We start from the raw sequence: 9310 nt of genomic DNA on the forward strand, positions 1-9310 counted from the left end.
TGAGGAATCACAGAGTCTCTTTATCATAAATAAAATCTTAATTACTCTGAAGATACTTGAGGTCGGCAGCAGATAATACAGCTTTGCCTTGATACAATACTCTACACTTGATAAGACACTTAAGACTTTAGGATCCTGATCTGCACTGAGAGTAGAGAGAGTGATACAGCAGTGCTGTTGCGTGCTGAGAAGTAGAAGAAAGGATCAGAAGAGTAGAGAGGAGGATGTCAAGAGAGTCCCAACCAAAGTAGCACTGTGCTCTGCCGGAACTTCGGAGGTAGAAATAGAAGAATACTTGAGAAGAGAGAGAATACTTGTGCCTGTGTTTTGACTCTTAGGTCTTTGCACCACCTATTGCCCACCAGTGTCGAGTGACCCGTCCTAGAGGGTGACACAAGCCCCAGACCTTGTTACCAGGCATGAGCGAAATGCTGACAAAATGGCCATCAAAATACATAGTGTGAACATAGCCTTACCATCTAATTTGTCACCCCCTAATTTTCATTCATTATCATGTCTGTTTTCCGCTATGTTACTCCCCGCACATTTCACCTTGGATTACATTCTCACGGTGCTGGCAGTACATGTTGCAATGTGAAAGTAATTCCAGGCGGAATTTTGAAATTGCTGTTGATAACAAAAAATGGTGTGAAAAATAGTCTCTACTAACTGCAATGATAAATAATGAAACCCGACATCTCTATAATTCAGAAGATCACATCTGTTTCCTTCGAGACGCATCACTTATAGGGTCCCGGCAATCGTTATTGTCCCTTTGGATGAAGGAGAAGACACGTGCATTTACCTTGTATACTGATTTATAGTCATACTTATAATTGTGCTCACGTTATTATAAAAACCTGATTGGTAATGTCCGCATCTCTGTATACTCTGGGTGGTGTTGTACGGTAGATATATATATATATATATATATATATATATATATATATATATATATTAAATTCAAGCTTTAAATTCTAAAGCAGCTTTTTGTGCATTTATGCAATGGATCATTTACAAAAACAAGACTGGGGAGCCTGCTTGGTTCCTGCACCACTTACACTGATAATTGGTTCCCCTGCCGGCTGCACAGAGACAAGCTTGGTTAGGCTTTAAGGCAGGCAGTGGAGGAAAAAAAAAAAAAAAAAAAAAGAGTTGAAAGACATAAGGAAAATAGCTGATATTATAAAGGTCCCTCCTTTAGGGAGAGAGATGTCAGGTTTTATTAGCCGTGCCGAGTCTTAGTCAGAAGGATTTATGTAAAACTCCGACAGTAATTCAGCTATCAGGCCCGCGGCTCGGCGGATGGGACCGAGGAAATCTGGTGTGGCGTCAGGTATGAAGATGACTATATTGAAGGATCATTACATCTCAGACTTATACCTCACAGCTCATTGACCCCCCCCCCCCCCCCCCCCAGACAAAAACCATACTACAGTAGCAGATTGGTGCCGGCACGGGGATCACAGTGGCGCGGTCCATTTTTTTGAAACACCACCCAGTTCCCCCGCTCGGCTCTATGCACTGCTGGCGGGACCACCAACACCCAGTGGGACCCCTCTGTGACACGGCTCCATTAGAATCAATGAGAGGAGTGGGGCATGACTAGGATGGGGCGTAGCTAGGATTCACAGGGCCTCGTAGCAAAAATTTTAAGGGGCCCCCCTCCCCTACGCTCAACACAAAGCACTATATATATATATATATATATATATATATATATATATATGTATATATATTGTATATATATATATATAGTATATACTCTGTGATGTGGCCAAAAAATAAAATCTCTTGCGGCCAGAGGCAGAATTCTGCCTGCAGCCACAAGAGAGCCAATGGCTGCTTGCTATGACCCATTAGGAGCCTTTATGGTTAAATACATAGGTGCAGGAGCAGACTACCTTCTGCTTAACCCCTTATGTACTGCAATGTGTAAGTGACCTCTGCACGGAGCTCCGCACATTTTCCTACTAGATTGCGAAGCTGGAGGACAGAGGTCAGAGGTTATCAGAGCAGAGAAGCAGATATCTCTTTGTCTTCTGCTTGTTAACCCTTTTTTATGTTGCAGCATGTAAGTGAACACTGGGTCACTTACACACTGCAGTACAGAAGGGGTTAAGCAGAAGGACACACGCTCTTACCTTCTCCCCTGGGCCCCCCTCCTGCACGGGCCCCATAGCAACTGCCTACCCTGCCTCTATGGTAGCTACGCCACTGGGGGAGGGATATTGTCACACTTGGGAGGATGGGGAGCGGCGGGCTGGAAGCAAGGGAATCCCAAGCAGGGTGCCGGAAGGGAGAGGGAGGCAGCACATCCCTCAGCACTTGGGAAAGCACAGACAGATATATGAACGATACCATGGGTCTCCTTGCTCTAAGAGCTCACAGTGTCAGCAAGAAGTTTGAGCTGACAGATTCATCGTAATGTCTGATGTACCTGTGCTGGACAGATCTGGGGGTCAGTCCTGGCACAGAGACAGTGGAGCTAAAGGAACTGAAGGGCTGGGAGTGGAGTTATCATCATTCCTGGATCCTGGAAAGTAGCTGTCAATCATAGCTTCTCTCCTGCAGTTGTGTCCATGAGCCCCCAATAATGTGAAATTTAAAAATAAAATGTATAAAATAAGTAGTTTTTTTTTTTGTTTAACCCCTTAAGGACGGAGCCAATTTTCTTTTTTGCGTTTTCGGTTTTTCCTCCTTGTGCATAAAAGGCCATAGCACTTGCATTTTTCTACCTACAGACCCACATGAGCCCTTATTTTTTGCGTCACTAATTGTACTTTGCAATGACAGGCTGAATTTTTGCATAAAGTACACTGCAAAACCAGGAAAAAATTCTATGTGTGGTGAAATTGAACAAAAAAACGCTTTTTTTTAATTTGGGGGGTATTTGATTTTACGCCATTCACCCTGGGGTAAAACTGACTTGTTATGCATATTTCTCAAGTCGTAATGATTACAACGATATGTAACATGTATAACTTATATTGTATCTGATGGCCTGTAAAAAATTCAAACCATTGTCTACAAATATACGTTCGTTAAAATCGCTCCATTCCCAGGCTTATAGCGCTTTTATCCTTTGGTTTATGGGGCTGAGTGAGGTGTCATTTTGTGCGCCATGATGTGTTCTTTCTATTGGTACCTTGATTGCGCATATACGAGTTTTTGATCACTTTTTATTACATTTTTTCTGGATTTGATGCGACCAAAAATGCGCAATTTTGCACTTTGGGATTTTTTTGCGCTGACGCCGTTTACCGTGCGAGATCAGGAATGTGATTTATTAATAGTTCGGGCGATTACGCACGCGGCGATACCAAATATGTTTATTTATTTACTTTTATTCAAAACATGGGAAAAGGGGGGTGATTCAGACTTTTATTAGGGGAGGGGGCTTTTTACTAATAATAACACTTTTTTTTTTTTTGCACTTCTACTAGAAGCCCCTCTGGGGTTAGGGTTATTCCCCCCTGGGGTTGGGGTTATTCCCTCCCTGGTGTTAGGGTTATTCCCCCCGGGGTTAGGGTTATTCCCCCTGGTGTTAGGGTTATTCCCTTCCTGGTGTTAGGGTTATTCCCCCCTGGGGTTAGGGTTATTCCCCATCTGGTGTTAGGGTTATTGCCTCTGGGGTTAGGGTTATTCCCCCTGGGGTTAGGGTTATTCCCCCCTGGGGTTAGGGTTATTCCCCATCTGGTGTTAGGGTTATTCCCCCCTGGGGTTAGGGTTATTCCCCCCTGGGGTTAGGGTTATTCCCCTTGGGGTTAGGGTTATTCCCCCCTGGGGTTAGGGTTATTCCCCCTGGGGTTAGGGTTATTCCCCCTGCGGTTAGGGTTATTCCCCCTGGGGTTAGGGTTATTCCCTCTGGGGTTAGGGTTATTCCCCCTGCGGTTAGGGTTATTCCCCCCCCTGGGGTTAGGGTTATTTCCCCCTGGTGTTAGGGTTATTCCCCCCTGGGGTTAGGGTTATTCCCCCTGGGGTTAGGGTTATTCCTCCCCCTGGGGTTAGGGTTATTCCCCCCTGGGGTTAGGGTTATTCCCCCTGGGGTTAGGGTTATTCCCCCCTGGGGTTAGGGTTATTCCCCCTGGGGGACTTCTAGTATATACACACTGATCTTTCATTGAGATCTTTGCTGTATACTTATACAGCAAAGATCAATGAGATCGCCACTCGTTCGCTTTCGGCTGCTGCAGCCGAAAACAAACGAGTGCTGAGCCGGGATCAGCGCCATCTTGGCGGAGACCCCGGCCGGCTGAAGATACGGAGATCGCTCCTCCGGGACAATGTCCCGGGGGGGTGATCTCCGCCACTAGACACCAGGGAAGTGCTGCAGAAGATAATCAGATGCAGCTGTCAGCTATGACAGCTGCATCTGATTACCTGATTAGCGGACACGGCGATCAGACCGTGCCCACTAATAGCCGCGGTCCTGGGCTACACGCGGCCCACCGGGATCTCGGCGGTTCAGAGCGGGGTCGCCGTGCAGCCCCGCTCTGAACACCTCTTGCGGACGCATGACGTACCAGTACGTCATGTTGTTGTTAATAATAGTAATAATAATAATTATTATTATTTTGTTATTATTATAGTATTAGTAGTAGTACTACTTAAAAATGACGTGAAGGTTTCCTCACCTTTTCCTGCACAGGCTATGTTCACACAACGTCAAAAATAGAGAAAAGGCGGCCGTTTTTGCAATTTAAAATAACGTCTATTTTTGCAGCAATTTAACTGACTGCAATGAAGTCAATGGAAAGATGGACGTCCAATTCACACAATGTATTGAATAATGGATTTTTTTTTACCGCGGAAGTCAAAATAATTAACATGATCATTATTTTCGGACGTCTTTTGCAAACAGCGGACCTTTTTTTATTAGTTGTTCAAACAGTTTTTCTTTTTCCACCGTTCTTTCTCCGTTTTTACTATTAAATTCAATGAACTTTTCAATTAAGCCGCTTCCAAAGACCAGTCAGTAACCAAACTAGACTAATGTACCAGAAGCCATCATTGCACTAAGGGGAGGCCAGACAGCTAAATGACGTCCGTTATTTTAGACTTAAAATGACTGACGTCATTTTAAATGGAGCAGGAAAAACTATGGCTATGTGTGAACATAGCCATATACATATATGTGCTGTAATAACTATCTCTATCTCTGGGAAATATAATGATGCACATTCTCCCGTATAAAGATTTTCTTAAAGAATAGTTGTCATTTCGGACTCATCTGAGCAGCTCACACAAAGTGTCTGTCTTAGCAGGAGACAACAATGAGCACAGGAGGAATCTGAACCAGCAAAAAGAATGGGAAATCTGCTCCATCCCGAGCCATGGTGGGAAGGAAATTCACAGTAAGTAAAGGGATTCAGAAAAACCTTCTTAAACATCCTTATTGTTTAAGTAATGTTTATTATTCTTATCCCAAGCTAGAAAAAGAAAAGAAAACCATGATGTTTTGTGATTGCAAAAATATACACCGAAAAACACTGAAAAAAAATTAAAATGTTTTTCTTGATTTATTGGTTTATCAGCCAATCAGAACGTCTTGTGTATTTGGTTTTATTTTCAGTTACTGGATATATTAGTCTGTATTTTTGTTAAAATATTTCCATTTGTTTTGTTCTTTACTTTTTCCACACATGCCTCCTATAAGGGCTTATTCGTACAGTCAACCAAAAACATTCCAAAAACTGCATTAAAAACTATGCTGTTAAAAAAAATAAATATATCTCCTATTGATTTCAGTAGGGAATGTTCAAAAAAAGTTTAAAGTGACCTGTCATTTTCCAGTGCAGTTCCAACATAGTATAAAAGACATCAAATTCAAGGCTTGTTCTGTTTCCTTCCTCAACCAACCATATGCCGTAGACCAGTTGGTGCCATTATCTCCCTCAAAGATTGAAAGCAGACCACATCCTTCTCTTCACTGGTGCTTAGGGTCAGGGCCGTTTCTACCACCGCGCGCGCCGGGCGGCCGCCCGGGGCGCTGACAGGGAGGAGGGCGCAGTAACCCGGACTGACATCTGATCGCCGCCCCCCCCCCGGCACATCTGATTGCCACGGCGCCGCCCCTAGACACATCTAATCACCCCCCCAGCACATCTGATCGCCGCCCTCGGCCGACAGCGCTGATGTGGGGGGGTTTGCTGTCGGTCGGTACTGGTGCTGTCAGGTGAAGTTACTGGCCTCCATGCTCGGCTACATCCCCCGCCCACTGTGACGTGCCTACATTTCCTCCACACGCTTCCCTCTCACATCCCCAGCGCTGGCCTTACTTCTCAAACGCCGCCCTCACGTTCCCAGGGCCCCCTCCTCTCCCCAGCGCCGCCCCCGCCCCTGAATTCTTGTTCCCGACGGCCGCCATTTGCTGATTCCCGCCTGGCCTGTAGTGAGGAGCAGAGAGAGGCAGCATAGGAGCAGCAGCAGGTAGTAAAAATGAGTATAAATGAAACAAAATGTAATGTAAGCTTTAAGTGTGGAAGCTGGGCCCCTAGGATTAAAGAAATTAGATTGTAATGGAAAATTGTGAACTACACCTCCCAGCATGCCCTGACACTGTCAGTTATAAACCTTCAGGAACTGCTGGGAGTGGTAGTTCTCCCAACAAAATGAAAATAAAAAAAGGATTTTGTAGGGAGAACTATAACTCCCAGCAGTTACTGAAGGTATATAGCTGTCAGGGCATGCTAGGAGTGGTAGTTCACACTATGGCAGGGGTGCTCGACAACTTTTAGTGAGGAGCCACTTACAGGGGTCTATTGTCAGGTGAAGGTCCAAGCTGAACATCAGTAGGAAACGTGTTGCATTCCCCCAGTAGTATAAAGCCCCCCTTTTGCTCCTCCAGTAGTATATAGACCCCTGGGCGCTCCCCCAGTAGCATAAAGCCCCCCTGTTGCTCCCCCAGTTTTATATAGACCCCTGGGCGCTCCCCCAGTAGTATAAAGCCCCCCTGTTGCTCCACTAGTAGTATATAGACCCCTGGGCGCTCCCCCAGTAGTATAAAGCTCCACTGTTGCTCCCCCAGTAGTATAAAGCCCCCCTGTTGCTCCCCAGTAGTATAAAGCCCCCCTGTTGCTCCCCCAGTAGTATAAAGCCCCCCCTGTTGCTCCCCCAGTAGTATATAGACCCTTGGGCGTTCCCCTAGTAGTATATAGACCCTTGGGCGTTCCCCTAGTAGTATAAAGCCCCCCTGTTGCTCCCCCAGTAGTATATAGACCCCTGGGCGCTCCCCCAGTAGTATAAAGCCCCCCTGTTGCTCCCCCAGTAGTATATAGACCCCTGGGCGCTCCCCCAGTAGTATAAAGCCCCCCTGTTGCTCCCCCAGTAGTATATAGACCCCTGGGCGCTCCCCCAGTAGTATAAAGCTCCACTGTTGCTCCCCCAGTAGTATAAAGCTCCACTGTTGCTCCCCCAGTAGTATAAAGCCCCCCTGTTGCTCCCCAGTAGTATAAAGCCCCCCTGTTGCTCCCCCAGTAGTATAAAGCCCCCCCTGTTGCTCCCCCAGTAGTATATAGACCCTTGGGCGTTCCCCTAGTAGTATAAAGCCCCCCTGTTGCTCCCCCAGTAGTATAAAGCCCCACTGTTGCTCTTCCAGTAGTATATAGACCCCTGGGCGCTCCCCCAGTAGTATAAAGCCCCCCTGTTGCTCCCCCAGTAGTATAAAGCCCCCCCTGTTGCTCCCCCAGTAGTATATAGACCCCTGGGCTCTCCCCCAGTAGTATAAAGCCCCCTGTTGCTCCCCCAGTAGTATATAGATCCCTGGGCACTCCCCCAGTAGTATAAAGCCCCCCTGTTGCTCCCCCAGTTTTATATAGACCCCTGGGCGCTCCCCCAGTAGTATAAAGCCCCCCTGTTGCTCCACTAGTAGTATATAGACCCCTGGGCGCTCCCCCAGTAGTATAAAGCTCCACTGTTGCTCCCCCAGTAGTATAAAGCCCCCCTGTTGCTCCCCAGTAGTATAAAGCCCCCCTGTTGCTCCCCCAGTAGTATAAAGCCCCCCCTGTTGCTCCCCCAGTAGTATATAGACCCTTGGGCGTTCCCCTAGTAGTATATAGACCCTTGGGCGTTCCCCTAGTAGTATAAAGCCCCCCTGTTGCTCCCCCAGTAGTATATAGACCCCTGGGCGCTCCCCCAGTAGTATAAAGCCCCCCTGTTGCTCCCCCAGTAGTATATAGACCCCTGGGCGCTCCCCCAGTAGTATAAAGCCCCCCTGTTGCTCCCCCAGTAGTATATAGACCCCTGGGCGCTCCCCCAGTAGTATAAAGCTCCACTGTTGCTCCCCCAGTAGTATAAAGCTCCACTGTTGCTCCCCCAGTAGTATAAAGCCCCCCTGTTGCTCCCCAGTAGTATAAAGCCCCCCTGTTGCTCCCCCAGTAGTATAAAGCCCCCCCTGTTGCTCCCCCAGTAGTATATAGACCCTTGGGCGTTCCCCTAGTAGTATAAAGCCCCCCTGTTGCTCCCCCAGTAGTATAAAGCCCCACTGTTGCTCTTCCAGTAGTATATAGACCCCTGGGCGCTCCCCCAGTAGTATAAAGCCCCCCTGTTGCTCCCCCAGTAGTATAAAGCCCCCCCTGTTGCTCCCCCAGTAGTATATAGACCCCTGGGCTCTCCCCCAGTAGTATAAAGCCCCCTGTTGCTCCCCCAGTAGTATATAGATCCCTGGGCACTCCCCCAGTAGTATAAAGCCCCCCTGTTGCTCCCCCAGTAGTATATAGACCCCTGGGCTCTCCCCCAGTAGTATAAAGCCCCCTGTTGCTCCCCCAGTAGTATATAGTTATGTTATTGGCCTTCAGAGTATTATTTGCTAAATTGTATTATTTGGAAATAAAGCCGAATAAAAAATTTATATATTTATATGTATCCAAACTTTTTTTTTTTTTTTTTTGGGGGGGGGGGGGGCGCTTTTTTCACATTCGCCCTGTAGCCAAAATGACCTAGAAACTGCCCTGCTTAGGGTATATGCACATTGAGCAATTCTCGTGGAATTTCGAGCAGATTCTGCATCAAAATGCGTGCGGAATCCGCTAGAAATTCCACCCGTAAAAAATGAGCAGTCTTGGATTCCATAGGTTTCTATTGGATTTCCATGCATTGGTGCACACAACAGAATTTTCCGTCCAGAATTTCAATGCGGAATCCGCGTTCCGCCTAATGAATTGACATGTCAATTCTTTGGTCGGATTCTGCTGGAGGAATCCTATCGAAGTCTTATATTTTGCTTGAAATTCCGTTCCTATTCTGCCAGAGCACATATTGCCCACCGTGGATTCCACATCTCACACCCGCTTGCGGATACTGGTGGACG

Source organism: Dendropsophus ebraccatus, chromosome 6 (assembly GCF_027789765.1).
Source record: "Dendropsophus ebraccatus isolate aDenEbr1 chromosome 6, aDenEbr1.pat, whole genome shotgun sequence".
NCBI classification, from domain to species: Eukaryota; Metazoa; Chordata; class Amphibia; order Anura; family Hylidae; genus Dendropsophus; species Dendropsophus ebraccatus.